Source organism: Mesoplodon bidens, assembly GCF_964165515.1.
Source record: "Mesoplodon bidens genome assembly, chromosome: 17".
NCBI classification, from domain to species: domain Eukaryota; kingdom Metazoa; phylum Chordata; class Mammalia; order Artiodactyla; family Ziphiidae; genus Mesoplodon; species Mesoplodon bidens.
Window position 1 is genome coordinate 18,454,146 of NC_138174.1, and position 19,207 is coordinate 18,473,352.

Here is a 19,207-nt window from a genome sequence, read left to right on the forward strand (position 1 = left end):
AGAGAAGCCACTGCAATGAGAAACCCACGCACTGCAACCAAGAGTAGCCCCCGCTCTCAGCAACTAGAGAAAGCCCGCGCACAGCCGCAAAGACCCAACGCAGCCAAAAATAAATTAATTAATTTAAAAAATTTGAGATACAGCTAAACTTTTACCCTAAAAATATGAAGCTGTTTATACTCTGTTCAATAGTTTATGAGTGCCTACTTTCCAATTTGACACCTACTAAGGTTTTCCAATTTTTGCCAATTTTATTAGCAAAGATTAAAAAAAAAATCATATCTCGATGTTTTCAATCTCTTACAACTGGTGTGTTTGAGCATCTCTCTTCAAAACTTTATAGGCTATATTTCTACTTCTATGAATTTCTGTACATTCTTTCTCATTTTCTACCAGGTTGACTTGGTTAATTTGTAGGCATACCTTATATACTCTGAATATTAATTTTGTCAACTGCATGTCAAATATTTTATCCCAATCTATTGCCTGCCTTTTTAAATGGCATCTAAGTTTGACGTCTTATTTGAAAAGGCTTTCACTACACTGACACTGTTTTAAAATTCACTTCTTCCAAAATTTTTGCCATTTTATTTTTTTACTTATATTTAGTCCAACTGGAACTTAGTTTTGAGAGTGCCACAAAGTGAGTACCTAATTATCTTTACCTCAACTGGACAGCCAATTGTCCCCCATCACTTATAGACTAGCTCTTCCATTACTCACTTGTTAATCATACAATAAATTCTTCTGTAACCATGGAGCTCCTCCTGAATTCCTTATTCTGTTCCTTTGATCAACATGCTCATTCCTACTCCAAATTCTTATTTTAATAATTATAATTGTACAGTATGTTTTAACCTTTGATGAGTAAGTTCCCCTTTGTTATGCTTCTTTTTGAAATTTATCTGGCCATTCTTGTGCATTTTTCCTTCTCAAAACTTGAAACATCAGTTTGTCAAATTTCATTTTAAAAATCCTGTTGGATTTCTAATTAGGATTACACTGACTGTATTAATTTGGTGAGAACTGCCAATTTTATAGTATTAAGTTCTCACATTCAGGAATATACTATTCCTCCATCCATTCAGATTTCTTGTAGTTTTCTTCAGATGGTGCTGCATATTTTAAAAATTTCTCAAGTATTTTATAATTTAGGCTTCTACTTTTCTTACTGTTTTTCATAGTTGGTTATTGCTAGTGTATAATAAAGCTAATGAATCTTCTAAATTTATCTCATAGCCAGTGGGCTTACTGAAATCTCTTTTTGACTCAAATCATTTTCTGTTGCCTGTCTTGTCTAAGTAGATAATCATATCAACTGCAACTAGTAACACTGATATATTCCAGCTCACTCCCAATCCCCATTATTTCGAGGTTAGTTATTTTTCTTGTTTCTTAACGCACTGGCTAAGACTTTGACCAATGTTCCTATCTTTTAATGAAAGTACTTCTAATATTTCATTATGACATTTAATACAGGTTTCTGGTAGAGACCCTTTATAAGATTATTTCTTGTTGATGAAAACTGAATTTTAGAAAATGATTTTTTTTAGCACCAAAGAGATATAAACATACAGTTTTCCCCTTTAACCTATTAGTATAGTGAATTACATTAATATGCTTCCTAATGCTGAATCAATATTATACTCCTGGGATTCAACGTATCAGAACTGGTATGATTTAATAATTCAGAGCCAGGCTCTGGAGTCAGAATGCCTGGGTTCAAATCCCAAATCTTTCACTAACTAGTTGTATGATTTTAGGTGTGTTATTTAACTTCTCTGTGCTTCAGTTTCCTCATCTTTAAAATGATGACAGTAATAGCTACCTCAGAGAGTTGTTTTAAGGATTAAGGAAACTGATACATGAAAAGTTGTTTAGAATAGTACACAGAACATAGAAAGCATTTAATATATGTTAATTATTATCATTTACTGAGTGCCTCATATCTGCCAGCTGTAAGGTATGCGGCATTGCAGGAGTCAGCAAACTAAAACCCGTACATTGAATCTGGCCTCCTGCCTGCTTTTATAAATAAAGTTTTATTGGAACACAGTTATACCCAATGTTTATAATTATCTATGGTTATCTTTATGCTCCTACACCACAGTTAAGTAGTTGCAACAGAGTCCATATGGCCACAAAGCTTAAAATATTTGCTATCTGCTCCTTTACAGAACCCCCCCAAAAAAAACCCCTGTCGACCCGAGAAGTATTGTTCAAAATCGAGGAGTTCATAGTCTAATAGATGAGACACGCAAGTAAAAACATATATATGCTACAGTATGTTATATACACAGTCATGATATTATGAGCATATTATGGAAACCTATGGCAGTTCAGTACTAAGCTATAGGAAGGATTCACACAAGGGATGAAAGACAAGAGGTATTTTATTTACTTTTAATTATTTTAAAATATGTATTTGTTTATATGTCTTTATCTCTCATCATAGTGTGTGAACTGCTAGAGGAAAAGGAATATGACATTCATTTTTGTGACATTCATATTCTAAGTACCTACGACATTTAAGGTTTTTAACAAATGACAGATGAATAAATAAATGAATGGTGAAAGGAAGAATTTAGATACCTGGGTAATAATGATTAGAAATGTCTTTCAAAGTTCTACATATAAATATCCTATGGCAAGTATTTTACTTGCCATGTTAAATGGGCTCTTTCTTTTAATCCCTACAGCAGCTAATTCTAGGAGATAGATCCTATATTACCCCTCTTTATTTATTTTTTATTTTAATTAAATTTTTAATTTTGAGGTAATTATAGATTCACATGCAATTGTAAGAAATAATGTAGAAGATTCCATCTGCCCTTTACCCAGTTTATATTACCCCTCTTTAAAGTGAAGACAGTAAGGCTCCTTGAGGTAAAAGCAATGTGCTCAAGTTTATATACAGCCAGTAAGGGAAGAAGCCAACAAACAAACCTTTATCTGCCTAATGTAAAACATATGCTCTTTATACAACAAAGTTGGGAAGTGGTGGGAAATAGATATAGTCACAGGATACCAACAGAGTATAAACTCTAAAATGGAGATAGAAGATATTATAATTGATGCACCAGAAATTGTAGTGTGGCTTTAACTTCTAAAACTGAGCAATGATTTGAATAAATTCATATTTTTAAAATATTAGTCTGGAAGCAGCCTGAAGATGAACTAGAGGAACAGTTGCCTGTACATTTTATCCAAAGTCTCCTCTATCACACACATTAGACCAGTTTTGGTCAGGTTCAAGTAATCAACAAAAAAATAAAATTGCTAGCATACTACGGCATTTGAGGAATAATGATTTATCTACTAATCTGAAGTACTGGAAATAGCTAGTCCTAACATGGAAGAAACAAAAGTATATTTCATTAACTAAAATGTAAGGAAAAAGTATATACTGCAAATGAAAATACTACATAGAAAAAAATCAAGTCTTAAGAATGAAACTGTAACTGAGAATGGCTGTCAGGAAAAAGACTCACAGTCTTAGAGAATGAACTTAGGGTTACCACGGGGGGAAGGGTGGGGGGGAGGGATAGACTGGGAGTTTGGGATTGACATGTACACACTGCTATATTTAAAACAGATAACCAACAAGGACCAATGTACAGCACAGGGAACTCTGCTCAATACTCTGTAATAACCTAAATGGGAAAAGAATTTGAAAAAGAGTAGATACATGTATATGTATAACTGAATCACTCTGCTGTACACCTGAAATTAATACATTGTTAATCAACTATACTCTAATATAAAATAAGAGTTAAAAAAAAATAAAACATCTTTGGAAAACAAAAAAAGAATGGCTGTTACAAGCAAACCAAAAGAATCTAGAAAATGTAAACATAATGAAATCAGAAATTATAAATTATGTTTTCACTTTTATTTTTATTTAAGCCAATCTTAAGAGAAACTGATTTTGAAGTAAATGAAATGACTACTCCTTCAAGCTAGATCTCAACATAAGTACATAGTTGTTGTATATGACATCTATTTCTGCAAAAGAAAGCATATAATTACTTTTTAAAGAAAAGTCTTAACTGTGCTTTAAAATGTACTTAAACATCTGTTTAGAACCCCCAGAGAAGCAGGAAGATTTTTTTTCTCCTTACTGGGGAATTGGATTTCACTAAGAAATCACTTAAATTGTTTAAATTATTCTGTTCAAATATATATTAAAATGTGGATTCTGAAGAAGGAAAACAGAAAACAGTAACTTTCAGACACTTCTGATAGAGGCTGATTAACACAACCTAATTTATCAAATTTAGATAACCTTTACACCAAGGTTTATGTCAAAGTACACATCATACTTACTCTGTCTTTCTAACAATTAGCACATAAGCAATCTCAAGAAGTGAGGGAGGAAGAGAGATGGAAGTCAATCAGAAGTAATAGTTTCATCTGTAAAATGAGAGTACCACCACATATCTGGCAAGTCTATATGGGATTTTTAAAAAAATAATCAAGTTTCCAATGAGAGTTCAAGTGGATCTTATTACTATAGATAAATAGTCTTCTACTTGAAAAAAAGAAAACTATAAGGAATTCACTTTTGCATATTTTTATCCCACTGTGGAAAGACTAGCTGAATTTCCTTGGAATGAAGATCAGTATTCTCTTGCAAAGAAGAGGGGCACTGGATACCGACCACACTGAAAGATTAATAAGAATGGAAAGAAAGCTTTTAAAATGTGCATTCTCTTTGCCAAGAAGGCAGTTAAAACTTTCGAGTAAACTAAATGTTTATTGGAATACTATATTTACAGAAGTTTGGAGGATAAAACTTGAACTCATGATTTCTGGTCTTACTAAAAAAAAAGGCTGCACTGCTTCCAATGTAGTAGCATTAATGTAAACACATATGGTACTTTAATATCGTCATGGTTTCCAACATATCTTTGGTTGCTCACAATATTTCTGTGGGGAAATCAGGATAGACATTATTCTCCATTTTAAGAATTGGGAACCTAAGATTGAAAAAAACGAATCTGAGATCATACGGCTAACAAGGGTGAAGTTGGAACTAAGATCCAAGGTACTTTATCTCCTATCTAGGAAACGGAAACAGCTGGAATAATGAAGCTGTTTCAAGTACTAACAAAGGGGAGGGGAGTGAATTGTTAATTTCTTCTTAAACCAAAATTTAAAAAGCCAAACTTTTATTGGGTAGCAATCCATGAAGGCTGAAATTTAATTCAAAAGGCCTGTACTGCCTTAAAACTTAAGACAGTACATACATTTAAAAAGTATGGAAAATGCTAGTATAGGCAAAAGGACAAAAGTTAACTTAAGTTTTGGGGTTTTGTTGGTTTGTTTGCTTTTAATGTTTTTAAGAGGAAAAAAAGAAACACCACTGATTTTATCCAGACAGCTCTCCGTCATATACATCTTTACTTTCCCCAGCACCTAATACTATCTCTGATATACAGAATGTATTTACTAATGTCTGTTGAATCAAAGAATGCTCTTATGCTATATTCTTACTTTCTTGATAATACAAAATACAGAGTAACCCTAGTGAATTTATTCATGCAACCATAACCTGAGGCACCACTATTTACCTAGTAATGGTACATGAAACACAATGTGAAGGAAATAGAATTGCTTTAGAAATACACACCTATAAATTTAGCAACTTCAAAGAGGTATTTCATGTAAATGAATTTTCAAAATAACTGATACTTATCCTTTAAATCACTGTAACTTATCTTTAAATAATCATAATGAAAATATTTAAAAAGAGATTTCTAGGTCTATTTTCTCTGCCTTAATCTAAACATGATACAATCTTTTCTTGATGGCTCAAACTCATCAATGTAAATATCAATTATTAGACTATTCTATAACACACTGACTCTTGGAGTTATTGAGGGATGTCCAACTGTTTGTCTCTTCACTAACTCAACCTACAAGGTTTCCTACTGCCTGCTCCCCAGTTGTCACTTATAGGCCACCAGCATCCTAGCCAAGGCTTCTAAAATGCCAGTTAAAGTTTAAAATACGTACAACCTGAATAGGCAGTTGATATACTTAACCTTATACAGATTATAAATTCCATGGTGTAGCTATTTTCACTGCTCTAAGGCCTAGCTCAAAGGCTTTTCTTCTTTTATGTCCAAGTTCTGAGACTCAGTCTAGGCAGTTGCTAGAAGTCTGGCCACAAAAGAACAATTATAATACTAATTTCTGCATGTTCTCTTAATTCTTACTATAATATAGGGGAAAAAACATAAATGATAGTCATAACAAAACACAAAACAACCATGTAAACAAATGATGTTAAGGCAGCTCATATTATGTGCTATATGGACAATTACCTAGCCAATTATTAGCCAAAAGTCAGCAAACCAGGCTCGCTGGCCAAATCCTGCGATTGTAAAAAAAACAAACAAAAAAGGATATTCAACAGAGACAGTAAGTGGCCCACAAGGCCTAAAATATTATCTGGCACTCTAAAGAAAAAGTCTGCTGATCCCTGATCTAAACTGTAATAAACACACACATATAAAACATATAAGCTATTCCTCATACATAAAGCTTAAGTTATTAATATAAATACTTAGTAGATGCAGCATTCTTTCAGTGATGGGTTCATAATGATACAGCCAAACGTGTCCAGCCCTGCCTCTTACTCTCTTGACCATGCTGTAGGGCTTAGCCAAAATCTTGACTTTAACCTTCTTTCCTTCTTCCTCCTGATACTTAACCTTACACACTCTCAGACTGGTCTCCTTGCTATTACTTTCAGCTCTGGCTGTCAATCTTTTTTGGAAAGTCTTTCCTTTTGCTAGATATCTAAATCCTTCCTAAGCTTCAAGTCTGACTTCCTTTAAATGCCTTCCAGGATCATTCTAGCCCTCAGTGGCCTCACTTTCCTTTAAATTACAGTCCTTGCCACACAATTTAATAATGCCATCTTATATTTTTGCTAATGATTTCTTGTGTGTTAGTCTAGTATCCCCAACTAGTCTGTAAACTACTTGAAGGAAAGAAACACATCCTATTGCTTTTGTATCCCCGCTCTAATAAGTAGCTCATCGTCCTCTGAGCACATGTCATCTCCCAAGCACATCTCTCTACCTTGGAGAAAAAACAGCCTGAGGAATGGTAATGGGTGATAAGTGATTGGAAATATCAAAGGAAGACACCTACAAAGGAACTTGATGGAAGACCATAGGCTACAATGCAAACTTAGAAAGTATATGTGAAAGATAAGCAAAACTACAATAGTGGGAGGATAGAGATAAAGATCAAGGGTTAAGGAGACCACAGCATAACACTCTGAAATAAAATGGGACCAAAATATTAAGAAAATTATAAAAGCTCCCAATACAGGTTAAAAAAAAAGTTGCCTTTCAACACTACTGGTCATTAATTTCTTTCTGCAAGCAGCTCGACACTGATATCCATATGGGCCATTTTTCTTTTTCTTTTTGCAATGTGATAAAAAGAAGCACTAAAAGACTCAATGGAATTGCATGCACAGTATTCTAAACCTTTGGATTTACAATATTGTGAATTTGTTTGAAGTCTGCTAGAGACTGCTAGGGGAAAAAACCAATTATTTATCTTTTGATTACCTGGCTAATAAAATTAGAAATCACATGCATATCGCTACATCATGCTCAAAGATATCACCTAGACTCATTTTCATAGAAAAATGTACCAAGAACATGAAAAATAAAACAAAACCTTTAGGTTACTTCATCAAATTGTATCTTAAAAATATAGGCAAAATAGAAGATGCACAAGCCTTGGATGTATGCACGTTAAAAAAATACAAATATTTTTAAACAGGCATAATTATTACCCATAAGTCTAAAACAAATTATAAATTAAATGCTCTTTACCTAAGTAAAGCTACAAAAGACGATGAAAATTATTAATCATGCATCGCTTCTCTTTTTTCTGGGTTTTATAACCTCTCAATCCTGACCTCTGCCTGGCTGGTCAGAGAAGAGGGAGAAATTTTTTCATAATTAGTAATAAAACATGCTCAAAATTATACTGTAGAACTTTAAAAATTAAAACATAATCACTAAATGCATGATAAATCAGCTTACAGTTACTCATACAAAGGGGGAAAGTGATGACATAGATGACACCAAATCTGTTTTTTTGAATCATATGATTAATTTGGGAGAAGCAAATTACCCTTATAATTATGTTTGATTGAAGCCAATGTTAACCAGAAGTTTATTTTTCCTGAACAGTCAATGATTTTTGAGGGTTCAGACAAAATGGAAAGCGGGGGAGTTCATTCAGAAGCATACAGGTGGTTAAAAGCAGCCAGCTTGAGATAAAAAATTTTCAGTTAACCTACACAAGAAAACTGAGAGGTGTTCTATGAAGGGAAAGAAGAAAATTTCATAAAATTTGTGATAGTGCTAAAATTCTTAAACATAACACTATTTATAAAAATTTTAACAAAATCTTTTTCCTGTCAAGTCATCATCCCTTCTTCCCAATAACTGGTATAAGTGGTGATAGCAACAATTCTCAGCGGGCTAAGAAGCTGAAAGCAAAATTTTAGGTTCTGTGTTATCAAAGATGTGTAAAATCCTTTTTATCACTGTTTTAAGTCCACCATCTGTCTCAGTGGGCACTTTATCTCATTACTTGAGAAATGTCAAACCAACCAAGAAAATATCAAACAGGCAGGGGACTCATTTCTCTGGACTATTTTTAGGTGATTTAAAAACTTACACGATGGCAAGAACTACAGATTTAGCAAATACACAAAAACTAAATATTTACCCAAATACAAGATCATAGCCACAAAACTCAATTAGTTTCTGCCTAACATATGGCTCCAACTCCCGGGTGGCATATGTTTAGCGCTGGTGCTGGTACTATCATGGTGATAAAACATTATAGTAACAGTTCAACTTTTGTTATTTCATTCTTATAATACAGAAAAACACACACTAATTTTGCTTCCAAGAGCTAAAAACACAGACCACGGGAAAAAGCTGAATAATTATGCCGCTCAGTTTTAAGAGCCTACAGTCTACACATACATGAGGATTATACAGTTAAAAAAAAAATCTTGTCAGCCTGGTTTTCTTTGTTAATAGATGGTCAGACACGAAGGTGTCCAAAAGAACTTACATGAAATTTCACAAAAGAAAATCCCGTATTTATGATTCGTAGCACCCCGCTATCCATTACCCTCCTTCCCCCCAGAGAAAACTATCCCAAGGCTTTTAACGTTAACAGTTTAATAAAAGAACGACTAACGACTACATTCATTAAAGCCGCCGCCGTTCTGCCCCCGATTTTATGGCTAAATTACGTGTTCATTTTCTTTACCTAACGCATGACGTCCTTCCACAGCTGTGTCAGAGGTTCAAAGATCCAGGCTGTTAAACAGGGCGAGGACTGCAGCCCGGAGTCCACCCCCCGACCGAACAGGTGGTTAACTCCGCCGGCTGGAGGAACGGCCAGGTATTGGCACAAGCCAAACAGGATCAAATACACAAGGGCGGGTTTTCGAGGTTTTAACCCCAACAGGAGCGGGGGAAACTCTCTTCAGAGGAGCGTTCAAGTTTGGCGGCTGCCCGGCGGCCAACACCGAAGGCGCCGCGGCCGCTCGGCGATCCGCTCCGGAGGGCTCCGCAACCCACCCCCCAGCGCCGCCGTCTGCGGCGCGGCTCGCCGCGGGCCGCGGGCCAGGGGGGCGGAGGGAGGACCGCCAGAGCCGCCGCGCCGCCTCCTAGGGCTGGTGGCGGGGCCGCGGCCGCGCCCCGCCGAGCGCCTCCCGGCGAGACTCGGGCCCAGCAGGTGCCCCGTGAGTGGACGGGTCCCACCCGCGGCCCACTCCCCTCCGCCCAGCGCGCGCCCACAAGACCGGGTGGGCCAGGCCCCTCGACGGGCCCGAGCCCCGCTTAGCGCCCCGGCCCCTCACACCCAGCCTAACGGTTTCCGCGGCGCCTGCCCCGGGCGGGGGCGGGGGGGACGGGACCCGGACGCCTCGGTCTCCCCCACCTTTCCCGAAGGGAGCGCCCGCGCTCTCACCTCCGAGTCACGCCGCTCTGAGGCGGAGGAAGGCGGCTACCCCGGCGCCTCTTCTTCGGGTTCCTGATCGTTCTCGCTCCACTTCAGCGGCAGAGCCAGCTCTCGGGGCCGCCGCGGCCGCCGGCGCACTGACTGTTAGGGTGGTTTCCCGGCAGTGACGGTGCCGCCTCAGCCCCGCTCTTCGCTCCCTCTCCGCGTAGCTCCCGCTTTCTGTTTCACCCGAGGGACCACGAACGCCGCCGCCGCCATGCTTACTACGGAGCCGGGAGGAGGAGCCCGGAGTCGGCGCGCCGAGTGCGGCTGCGCGAGCCCAGCCGACGGCGCCCCCGGCCGGCCCGGACCCCGCGTCCCCGCCCCGCGCCTTGGCCCGCTGCCCCGCTGGTCTCTACCGGGAGCGCGAGGCGCTCGCGGAGCCGCCGGTGCGGGGCGTCAGAGTCCCCGTCGCCGCTGCCGGGGCGCCCACCGCCCTCCCGGGGCTCCGGGCTCTCTCCTGAGGCCCGGCTACGCCTGGGTCGTCGCAGCCGCCGCCTCGGTCAGGCTGCTAGCGACACTAGGGAAATGAGGAGCCAGCTGACGTTCCTGGAGCCGCTCACACACTCCTCAGTCCAGACTGTAAAAGACTCCCTCTGAGGCGCACCGGGTCGGCCTTTTTCAGGAAGCACAAAACTTAATGCCGGCAGGTGCTTTTAAAGACACTCCCCCAAGGAATAGGAAGCCAACCGAAGTGGGCTTGGATGGTTTCAACCCCAAACGCTTACACCCCAGGAGCTCTTAAACAAACAAAAATATTTAGATATTTACTTCAGCTGGAAACGTGAGGGTTAGTTTCTTGGTCTCTTCCCCAGTCGAAACGCGTGGAAACCCATTACCTTAATTTGTGCAACAGCCCGAAGACTTACAAGGGAACGCGGCCGAGATTTCCTTGAACCTCCAGCAACTGGGGGCGCTGCAATAATGCCTGAGGGCCGGTCAGGGCTGCTTCCTTTTGCAGTTTCCACGGGAGGACTTGGGATGGGGGTTGTCCTTGGGACGGGGAGTCTAACCCCAGGAACTGTCCCCTCAGAAACAATGACGACGTACCCAGCCTCCTTGTTCTGGCTTTATTTCAGCTTATGAATTGTGCTGCCTTTAAAAAACAGCAGTGCTTTTTTCCCCACCTTTTTACAGAAATCCTTTTAAAATGTACTTATTCCCTACATTCTTAAGGAATACAATGGTTAATGAAATCCTTTGTTGATGACTAACCATCAAACGCCATACCTTGGCCATAAGCTAGTCCCAGGGGATTGCTGAGGTATATAGGATCTCTACTTAGGTGATCTTTTTTCTCTTTGGAATGTTCTCATCACCTTTTCTAATATCTGTCACTACTTCTCATCTCCTCATCTGCCTCTTGATCCGCTCAGATCCTTCCTCTCATCCTTTCTACTTTACTATTTTTTACTCTTTTCTCCTTTCTTGACTGCTTTTCTCTATGGTTCCAGGTGATGATTGATCAGATGTTTATATCCACAGTCAGCCAATGAGAGATTTCTTTTCTTCCTCTTCTTCCCATCAGTAAATAGGACAGTGACTGTATGTCAAGTGGTATCCTGAGATATTTTCATTGTTGTTCACTCTCAAGAAGTTCTTCTTCTGCCAGAGAGGTTTCCTTTTCTTAACTTCCAGATTTGGCCCTCTTCCAGACAATTACTGGAAAGCTGGTCTCTGGATAACTGAGGCACAACTGTATGTTGTTTTAAAATAAGGATTTTGGGCTTCCCTGGTGGCGCAGTGGTTGAGAGTCCGCCTGCCGATGCAGGGGACACGGGTTCGTGCCCCGGTCCGGGAAAATCCCACATGCCGCGGAGCGGCTGGGCCTGTGAGCCATGGTCGCTGAGCCTGCGCTCCGCAACGGGAGAAGTCACAACAATGAGAGGCCCGCGTACCGCAAAAAAAAAAAAAAAAAAAAAATGGATTTATTAGAGCGTGGGTGAGTTGGGTGGCTTTTCTGTATTGCTGCCCTAGCTCTGTTTGGTCTGAGACTAAGGGAGTGGTTTCCAAACCTGACTCTACGCTAGTAATTTCCAAAGCTTCCTACTTGGAAACTTTTATTTTTTTTTAAAGATGTTGGGGGTAGGAGTTTATTAATTAATTTATTTATTTTTCCTGTGTTGGGTCTTTGTTTCTGTGCGTGGGCTTTCTCTAGTTGTGGCAAGCGGGGGCCACTCTTCATTGCGGTTCGCGGGCCTCTCACTATCGCGGCCTCTCTTGTTGCGGAGCACAGGCTCCAGATGCGCACAAGCTCAGTAGTTGTGGCTCACGGGCCTAGTTGCTCCGCGGCATGTGGGATCCTCCCAGACCAGGGCTCGAACCCGTGTTTCCTGCATTAGCAGGCAGATTCTCAACCACTGAGCCACCAGGGAAGCCCCCTACTTGGAAACTTTTTAAAAAGACAGAATCTTATAATCCATCCTTCAAGATTTTGATTCCTTTGGGGTTGGGTGTGGAGGTGGGAGAAATGGAATTTTTAAAAAATTATATTTTGGGCATCCCTACATGTATAGGCACAACAAGAAAGAACAGCTATTTTGAAGGAGACTAAGACAATTCAAGAATGTCACTGAAAATAGACATAGATTAGTCAACAGTGTACAATGCTGTAAGGTTGAGTCAAGCGAGGACTGGGGAATTTATGTTCTGTGGAGAGAATGAATCACACACATAAATAATCCTAGCATGGGCACCAGTATGAATTCTCTGGGAATCCAGAGAGGGACAAGCATTTACACTGACTTTGAACAAGTCACTTCTCAGTGCTTCATTTTTCTTATCAATAAAATAAGGGTTATTTAAAATCCTCATCTTTTTCGAGCTCTGAATAATACCCAACACTTTTTTTTTTTTTTTTTTTTTGCGGTACACGGGCCTCTCACTGTTGTGGCCTCTCCCGTTGCGGAGCACAGGCTCCGGACGCGCAGGCTCAGCGGCCATGGCCCACGGGCCCAGCTGCTCCGCGGCATGTGGGATCTTCCCGGACTGGGGCATGAACCCGTGTCCCCTGCATTGGCAGGCGGACTCTCAACCACTGCGCCACCAGGGAAGCCCAATACCCAACACTTTGACCACTTATTTCCTTGAATAGTTCTTCCTCTGGCACTATACTCTCTTGGCTTTTTTCCTATATTTCTGGGTACCACTTCTCTAATTCCCTTGCAGATTCCTTCTCCTCTCCCTAGCTATTAAATATAGGAGTACCTCACAATTCAGTCTCTTTTCTGTTTTCATTATAATCTCTTGGCCTAAACCTCATCATCCACCCCAATGGCTTTAGTTATCATCTATATGCTGATGATTTCCACGTATGTGTCTCTAGTGTCCCAGTCCCTTACCCTAAATTCCAAATCTGATACCAACTGCTTCACTGACATGTTCACTTAAAGTCTCAAAGTTACATAGTCCGACTTAGTTCAAAAATTCTTCTTGTTTTCCTTTCCCCTCATCTATCCAGTTGTTCAAATCAAACAAGCAGTAGTCACCGCTGGTATCTCCCTCCCTCTCATTCACCATATTTGTTGCAGCACCAAGTGCTAGCAATTTTACCTCCAAAATCTTAAAATTGGCCTACTTCTTTCCGATTGCCACCAATCTAATCTGGTCTCACTGCATACAATCTGAGCCTTTATTCTCCACTTTGCAGCCAAAACAGTTTTTCTAAAAGCAAATAAGATCATGCCACTTCTCATATAAAACCCTTAAACAGGGTCTCATTGCTCTAAGATAAGACTAGCATTCTTAAGGTGGCTTACCAGAACATGTGAGGTCTTGCCTTTTCTAGTCTGATCTGACACCACTCTCCCCGGGCTTCCTGTGTGGAAGGCCTCCTGGCTGCCTTTTATTTTCTCAAACGTGCTGTAATCCCAACAGCCATAGGCTCTCTGCACGTGACCTTCTTTTCCCTTTTAACTTGAGTAAGGAAAAACATTTCTGACTTCCCAGACAAGTTCAAGACCATTTGTTGATGTCAGCCCTCTTACCACCATGTACCTTTCCCTCTATGACTTATCACAGCTTGTAACATTTGGTATGTGTAAATACTAGGTATGTGTCTATTGCTCCCTTCATGAGGAGAAGAACTGAGCCTATTTTTGCTTACACAGTGCCTGGCATTTAGTAGCTGCCCAATAAATATTTCTTAAATGATTGACTGTTGTTCTTTGAGGTCCCTTTCAGCATTCTAGAAAGTTGTTGAATCATACAATTAGGAGATTACTGATCACTTTTGAGAGAGGAATCTTTTGTATGGTTAGTGGGAGGAAATACAGGAATACATTGGGAGACAATTCTTCACGGAGCTGACGTATTTCAGTACATATAGTAAGCAGAGGCACCAGCAGCTTTTGCTCTAGAGTCTTTTCCAAATGTTTGTATAGCAGACAGACTTAGAAGACAGAGATAGTGTTTCCTATTGGAGTAGAAGGCACACTTGTTTACCATGCATTACGATAACATCTCCTTCTGTAGCAAAGGTTAAGCAGGTTTGCTTATAGCCCATTGTGAAAGATTGGAGGTTTCCTAAGCTTGGGGTTCCTCAGCTCTGATGCAAACCCACAGCATCACCTGGGTTACTACATGTTGCCCTGGGTGAGATCACGAGGCAAAGGAACTGCTGTGAGCAGGAAGCTGGTGCTGCTTGCTGTGCCATGTGTAATACAGTCCTTTGACTCAGAAAACTCAGGTCTCCTTTTTTTTGGAGAAAGTTCCTCTTTAAAAAAAAATTATTTATTTATTTATTTATTTATTTATTTATGGCTGCGTTGGGTCTTCGTTGCTGCACTTTCTTTAGTTGCCGTGAGCGGGGGCTGCTCTTCGTTGCGGTGCGTGGGCTTCTCATTGTGGTGGCTTCTCTTGTTGCAGAGCGCGCGACCTTCAGTAATTGTGGCACACGGGCTCAGTAGTTGTGGTGCACGGGCTTAGTTGCTCTGTGGCACGTGGGATCTTCCTGGACCAGGAGTAGAGCCCGTGTCCCCCACATTGGAGGCGGATTCTTAACCATTGCACCACCACGGAAGTTCAGACTCAGGTCTTCTGCTAGCATCCAAGAAACTGTAGCAGGCTAAGTTATTAGCTTGCAAGGAGCACAAAATCTCAGACCCTTCACATCTCTTAACAAGATATGATGGGTTGAAGAGAAAGAAAGAGATGAAAAAGTCAAACGGCAATGGAGACTTGCCTTTTAGGACGTTTGGGGGGAAAGTCTGGTGAGGAAGAGAGCTGGGACAGAAGATTGAGGTGGGAGGGTTGTGCTGGCCGAATCCTCTGAGCAACCCTGGGGGGTCGTAACTCAGAACCAGAGAGAACACTAACTGCCATTGCTCGTCTCTTTGGATGGGGAACTGGTGCAAGTCTGGAAGAGGAGAGGAGGTGAAAGCAGTTGATCTGGAGGTACACCGGTTAAAGCAGCCAGAAGCTTTTTGTTGGTCTCTGAGGGGTGTGGTATAATGTGGGCGAGGAGAGAAAGGCTTTGGAGTCAGGTAAGTCTGGGCTCCAATCTCAGCTCTATTACTGACTGACTGATTGATCTTGGGCATGTTATCCTCCTGAGCCTCAATTACTAAAGATAAAATACCTACTTTGCAGGATTAAATGGCATAATGCTTGAAAATGCCTGGTACATGCCTGATGCTCAGTAAATAAATAATAACTATATGATTAGGATGTCCTGGATAATGTGACCTGGTGAGGCTGGGAAAGTTCAGAACCTTCCTCAATATTTCCAAAGATACTCAGGAGGGGACTTGGCCAGAGTTAACTTTTGCTCCAAATTCTTTATCCTGTTGCAATCTCCATCCCTCACCATGCTTTCCCAGCCATGCTTTGCTCCATGGATGAAACAGCTCCTTCCCTAAAAGCAAACAAGGAATAAAATAAAAAGCAACTTGACATTGAACGTTGGCCATTCCCACCACAGGAAATTTGTCACTGGCCATCATTCTCCTCAGACCCCACCCTGCCACTATGTTGCTTTGGACCCTCACTCTACTAAGAACCTTCCCCACATTTTTCTAAATTTCTGGGACCTCCCCCCCAATCTGTCTTGGGACAATTCCCAAATTCTTGTTAATGTATTACTCAGAGCAATTTTGCTTTTTGTTTTCTGCCCTCATTTTTATCCAGAATAGCCTTGGAAGCCTTACTTTCTTTTCAAAAATCAAAAAGATCCATTCAGTGATTCAGTGATTTTTGATAAAGAGTTAATTCTGTCCTAGAAAAGTAGTTCTTAAACTTCAGCATGAATAAAAATCACCTGGAGTGCTTGTTTAAGATATAGTGGTTCTACCATGTGTCCTCTGCACCAAGGTTTGGATTCAGGAATCTGCATTTTATAAGCACTCCAAGAGTTTCTGATGAAGGTAGTCCATGGGCCATACTTTGAACATCTTAGAACAGCTCAAACAGCAGTCAACTTTCACAAATAAGATGGTTTTTCTCTCTGTGACACGGAGTTAAAATAGGATTGACTCAATTGTTCAAGAAAACTGCTCATCCATGGTTCAAGTCTTTTATGTTGTTTCTTCTTTATAGAGAAACCAATTAGGAAAGACTAAGGAATTCCTTAATCACAAAATGATATCCTAATAGCCCAAATTTGTCAGTGTTAATGATATGGTTTCAAAGCAGTGCTACTGGAGACAGTCTTACTTCCAAAGAGGGGAAAGTCTTATCTGGTTACTGGCCAGGACTTATTAAATAGGTTCCTGACCTGAAGGGGCTATACAATAATAGACAGATTACAAGGATTTTCTCTAGGTTGAAAAAATAAGGTTTCTATATCTGTCTTTTAGACTGTCAACAGCTCTTTGATGTTCTGCACAGCTTTAGGAGGCACTGATAGCAGCCCTGGGGTTGAACACACCACGATCATTATCCAGCATAACCAGATGACATATGAATCCATTTTAAAGACAGAAGAAGGAGATAGGCATCTATAATGACAATGTGGCCAAAGATGACTTGGGATTTGAAAAAACTATCTCCAAACTACCTGCCTTTTTTTTTTTCCAAAAAATCAAACTTCAAAACCAGAGCAATACTTTATCAAGATAACAATGGGATTTTAATCTAGAAAAAATGAAAATAAAATTTAAATGAGTTAGGAAATGAAGATTCAGATAACCTAAATGCAATTGTCACCAAACTTAAAGTTCTTCCACAAATTTCAGAAGAAAATATTTAAACCAAACTGCATTTTAAAACTACCAGGCAAATCGACTATTCATGGCAAGTACAGCAAATATCTTCATACAATAAGTTGCCTTTAATTTTTACATATCCAAAGAAACAGGCATCTTTTAAATAAGGACAATGAGGTATAGTAATGAGAAAAACTAGGGAACTTGTTTATAAATTAAATACTTTTAATGAGGTAAATAAAATACTAATTTTATTTCTAATTTCCAACATTTATGTATAAAATTTTTAAAAATCAAGGCACAACTGAACTTTGATCTTATTTTCCCTTTACACTGTACTTATAAGATAGAAACCCAGTACCATCCTATTGAAAAGACAAAAGCTAAAATTAATTAGTAGTATAATTACCATTACTAAAATAGAGACTCATTTTAAAAATAATGAAAGATGACTTTACCAAATAAATACTCAACTTCAAATTAGAGAAACTACTGACTTAAAACATTGGAATTAAAATGTAGCCCATTTTCCCAAGTTACAGCAGACTAAGAGTAAAAATAGGGTTGTGGTAGAGCTCACAGAGTAGTCTCACACTCTTCCCCCATCCACACTCAAATTCTTTCAGATGATTCTAAGAATCCCCAGGGATTTGCACAGGTACACTCCAAGAATTAGTCCTCTGAGAAACTCGATGACATTTACCATCTTCCTCCTCCCCTCCCTTGGTGTACTGAGGTATTTTCTCCTGTTGTTTCCAAAGCCAACAAAACTCTCCCGTTGCACTTCTATCTGTGCCAAAACTACCAACGCCTAACTTGAAGGGCACTCATGTCTGTACCAAGATACAGTTTTCCATGGGCACCATCTCCTGCTGCTCTCGTCTTCGGCTCCAAAACTCCCGTGTACATCGTAGCAAAGCATATAATTATATAATTTATTTGTAGTTCTAGGACTCAGGCATGAGTGCATGGAATAGACAACATGTTCTACTAAACCTTTTCCTTAACACTGGGCAATTGACCTTGAAGTGAACTTTTCGTACTTCTCTTCAGTTAGGATGAGGTTTTTTTCCCCTTCTTCTGTAAACAGACTGCCCTACTGCTCTGTAAATGTGCCCAAACATGCTCAAATCCTAGACTAAAAAACAGTTTAACTCAAGCTGTGACCCCAGCTACAAAAACAATTAAGTACTTCTGATGAGAGACTTGGATGTTAATGAAATGAATTACTATATTAATTTTCTTAAAAACAGTCTCTATTGAACATTGATATTACACTAGGCATCTTACTCAACATTGAATAAGAGCAACTCCTTTCTTGTAAGAATCTAATTTAAATTGATAATCCAAATATGCTTCAGAGAGAGGTCCATCACAAAGGAGAGAACCAATCAAGAAGAATATCTTTTAGCAACTAAGACCTGGTACAACCAAATAAATAAATAAATATTCAAAAAAAAAGAGAAGAATACCTTTTATATTGAAGGTTCTGTACAAAGAACAAATGCCTTGACCTTAACAAATTTAATTTTTGTACTGATTATTTATATTTTGCTCTCATCTCCAAGCCAACCCTTTTATGTCCTGCTCTGGGATGCTGGGGGTACGTCTGGAAACTACATTTCCCAGACTCATTTACTAGGTGTCTTCCTCTTAGGATCGGCCAATGGAGGCTGTGGTAATTAAAGAAAAATTGGAAGGCTGGTGAAGGAGAGACTGGACTTGCTTTCTATTTGCAATTCCTGTCAGAAGATAACAACTCCAAAATAGCTTCAATGTCTTTTGGCATATTTAGCACCAGCTGTGCCACATCCCTCCAATGCTACCAGGACTAGTCAATGGGTACTCCCTTATTAGCATAAAAACCAGCCATACAACACCTCCCTCAGAGATCTAGGCATTAATTATATGAGGACTCTTCCTCTAAGCAATGAAGTTTTATCATTTAGTTCTCTGCCCTGCCCCAGCCCAGCCCAGCCCAGCAGGTGTTAGCTATTTCCTTCAGC

The 19,207-nt window shown here is 39.9% G+C and overlaps 1 protein-coding gene across 6 annotated transcripts in view; it reads right to left on the reverse strand.

The window, feature by feature from the left end:
- The window catches only part of FNDC3A (fibronectin type III domain containing 3A), a 169,571-nt gene extending 158,564 nt beyond the window's left edge, over positions 1-11,007 (reverse strand). The window contains exon 1 of one of the 6 annotated variants that reach the window (XM_081215165.1): positions 10,929-11,007. The gene's annotated coding sequence lies outside the window, so the exon portion shown is untranslated. The other 5 variants (XM_081215164.1, XM_081215166.1, XM_081215169.1 and 2 more) reach the window with 5 other exon arrangements.
- Between the last annotated feature and the right edge of the window lie 8,200 nt (positions 11,008-19,207).